We start from the raw sequence: 4203 nt of genomic DNA on the forward strand, positions 1-4203 counted from the left end.
CACATGTATATCATGAGGCATGGTTGATTGACTCAGGTGCGTCCTTTCACTTCACTCCCCATAGGGAGGGGGAGTGGTTCTACGAGTATGAGAAATATAATGGTGGTGATGTCTTCTTAGGGGATGATGGGAAAACTAGAATCGTCGAACACAGAAAAGTAAAGCTGGAGTTGCAAGGTGGAAGGATTAGAACACTTCTAGGTGTTCTGCATATTCCTGCATTGGACAAAAATATTATTTATGTAAGTAACATGGATGATCCAAGTGTAAATATAGTGTTTGAGAAAGATACCTGCAAGATGGTTTGGGGAGCACTGGTATTGATGCAGAAAGTTCAGATTGGAACTTTGTAAAATCTTCTGGGTAGTATTTTTATTGTTGGGTGCAGCAATTATGTGGTTCATGAAAGTGGAGCAGAAAATCTAGTGGCCTCTGGAGAAAACACCATGCTATGGCATCAAAGGCTTGGACATATTTGACAGAAGGCCCTTTGAATACTTCATGGAAATGATATGGTAGAAGATATGTCTAATTTCTCTCTCGATTTCGATTTCTATGAACATCGTGCATATGGGAAGAAAAATCGAGTGAGTTTCCCCTCCTGTGATAAGAGGGTGAAAGGAATATTAGAGCTTGTGCACAGTGATGTGTTTGGACCTATGTCATGTAGGTTTTAACCCTGTATAGAAATTACCTGCATACAAATTCTAAAAATAGAAAAATAAACGATGGCAAGAGCCTAAAAAATAAAATAGATATACACAGATATTTTCCCCTGGATCCCAAAACTGGGACTACCAAATTGATTTTTCATTATTTTCCTTTCAATGTTACAATACATATATATATGTGTCGAATCATCCATAAACCCCAATGCATTAACCTAGATTAGAACATAATTGTAGTTCGCTTGACCAAATCTTCAAAATACCATGGACAAAAAACAATCATGCCCAAAACCATGTGAAAAATCCATGCACAAATCCATCGGTAGGTCCACCCACCTAATATAGGGTCCAAAAAAATATCTCAGGGCACTACCCCAGACCCCATCCTTGGGGGCACGTGGGGTAGTCATGGAAATAATATAAGACAACCCAACATGTCGGTTCCATCACTGGGTATGTTTGTGTACTATGTATCATTTATAAATGACTTCTCAAGGAATATGTCGATATATTTCCTTAGGAAGAAATCTGAAGTTTTTTACAGGTTTAAATAATTTAAGGCTCTAGTGGAAAAATAGGCAGAGAATAAGATAAAGGTGTTGGGGATAGATAATGGTGGAGATTTCTGCAAGAATGAATATGAAGAGTTCTATAAGAAATGTGGTATAGCATAGCATAAGACTACTCCATATACACCTCAGAAAAATAGAGTTACAGAAGGAATGAACACGACATTGAAGGAAAAGGAAAGTAGCATGCTCATTGGTGCCAGGTTAGGACAGGAATTCTAGGAAGAGGCGGTCGAGACTACATGTTACTTGGTTAATACATCACATTCATCGGCGTTGGAGGATAAGACTCCACTTGAGGTATAGACTGGTAAGAAACCCTCTCTTTCACATCTGAGGGTATTGGCTATGTTGCATATATACATGTTCCAAAGGAGAAAAGGACAAAGTTGGATAGTAAAACCAAAAGGTGCATATTTATTTGTTACAAGGATGGTTTAAAAGGTTATAATATTTGGAACCTGTTCGTGTCCGAGTATTAATACCTATTGAACTCTTTTCCACATTAATTTATCAATTCGAGTGCATAATTTGTTTCAAGGAAATGCGCAAAATATATGCAAGTAGCAATGCCACAATCAATCACTAATCTTAGATTCAGCAACAGAGTTAACGAAAGAGTCATTGTGACAACAATTAAGAATGAATTGCATAACTATAAAAATAATTCACAACAATTAACTAAAATATTGTAATAGCAATCAAATTAACTCAACACATATGAAATAACAACACACGAAAATAACGCAGCACCTGATCAGAAGAGTGGGCCCAACTCTCTGACCAGGGTTGCGATGGATTCATAGCTTATAGAAAGAACATCAAAATAACTTGCATTTGATTAACTTAAATAGTCTTTTGTTACAATCTCAATCTCTTGCATGACTAACCCTGATTCACAGCATTGAAACCCTTCTTATACAATACACAGAGAAAATTGTTTCTCAAGATGGCAACTAATGTTCTATCATTATACAATTGTTACAACAGCCAATTAATTGCCAAGAGAAAGACAAGAAAGGTCTAGAACAGGCCTCAAATCTATTATGTTGTTACAGCGCTTTCCGATATGATACTGGAAACTTGGAATTTTCTTCTATGTTTTGCACCCGTAACCTTTGACCACCAGATCTGTGGAAATGGTAAGATTAGTAACTCGCATAGGAAAAATCTCCATAACTATTACTTCATTAATTAAACATTCTGTGAAAGAAATCAAAGAGGGTTTACCTTATGCATTTAGGGAGATTAGTGAAATTAAATGATATAAAGGAGTGAAAGAGAGTAAAAATGGAGGGAAAAAGTATGCAAGTTTGGCACCCAACATCTCCCCCCAACTAGTCCTTCTGCATGTCCTCATGCAGCTCGTCGTCTCTTCAAATCTGGGTTGGACTGACTATGGTTAGCATGCAGCTGAGCAAGGTCATATTCTTCGACCATCTCTGTCCTTAGAGGCTTGTATCCTTCTGTCATAAGGACATCCTTCCACCAATCATTACTCACATTGTATGCTGGAGTGTAATGCTCTGCTGGCAGCCAAATGAGGGGAAACTGAAACCTCAGCCCCATCCACCGGACCCCATAGGTCTGAATGCATGCAACAAAACATGGTACCCTTTCTAATGCTCATAAAAAATCAGGTTCCCCAAAAGGCTCCCAGTTTCTGATAGTTGATGACGACATCATCCATATTTATTGGCTCTCAGGTGCACATCTCCCATGAACGAAACCGGGTTGAAGCTCTTGTCATCCTTTAGGTAATAACCATGCATGTAGATCTCACACATCAAATGCTGGTTCATGACATCATGGATTCTTATAATACACAAGAATTGTTTTGGGTCCTCAATCTCGTGGCTGATCTCTTTGTAGATGCTTTTCAGGCAGAAGAAAAAGAACTGCTCCTAAAGAAACAAAGCATAACTATGGGCAGGAGGCCAACTGGCCATTACCTGTTGTGCTAGCGTAAACATATGTTCCTTATCTGTCTTCAACACCTATATCTGCCCTTCTAAATCCCTTATCTTTTTCTGTTTTTTCTCATGCCTCTGCTTTTCTTTATCCAACTGGTCTATATACTTAGTGACAATCGCAGTAGCCTGTTCTCAAACCCTCGTTGTCTCCTTCTTTTGTGCATTCACGGCAGATTGCCATCTCTGAATTTCAACTGCTCAGAATAATTCTTGGGCCTCAAACAACTATTCTATAGGACCAGTCTGTGTAGCAACAGAAGTTATGGGAACATCTTTGGTCTATACAACTGCTGAGGAGACCTCGACCTTGGGCCTTACGGCCTTCCATTTATATTTCTTTACCTTCTTTTTCAGTCGATATACCTACTTTCTCAGCTTCTGAACCTCCATTTTTAACTGCATGGTCTCTCCAAACTGAACTTGATACCTCTCCTTGAGAGGTGGTCTTCTCCTCTCAGACTGTTCCACCCACTCTTGTTTAACAGTAAATTCATTTCCCAACCCCACAACTGGTTCAAGAGGTGGTGGATTGTCTTTTGAGGCATCGACTGGTTCCCTCATCAAATCTTCCTTAATTGGTTTCTTGTCCTCGGGAGCACTTTCCTCCTCAGCTTGTCTCAATTTGGGAATTTCTATCACCTGGACAGTGCCTTCGGCGATTGCTCCTTGCTCCAATCCTGCTATTAAAATTCCTTCCTCGACCTGTTCTTTAGGAGGTCCCTGCTGGGAATCCTCAAGCAATGAGCCAACAATGGCTCCGCCCTCCTTCAGGCTGACGTACTTCAATATGGGAGGAACAACAATTTCCTCTGTGGAATCTCAGGAGGAACAAACCTTCCTCGCTCCTCTTAGCATTGTGGCCTTAAACAAAGAGTGGGGAATATCCTCCGCTTCGTCGATACTAGTCCCACCTGCTACTTCTAATTTTATTTCTTCTTTGCCTTCATCCCTCAATTGGGTCGAGCCTTTTTCGTGTGGTGCCTCTTGTCCTGT

This window comes from Pinus tabuliformis, chromosome X (genome assembly GCF_031772625.1).
Source record: "Pinus tabuliformis cultivar Carrire ecotype Pingquan chromosome X, CPIR1, whole genome shotgun sequence".
In the NCBI taxonomy this organism is placed as follows: Eukaryota; Viridiplantae; Streptophyta; class Pinopsida; order Pinales; family Pinaceae; genus Pinus; species Pinus tabuliformis.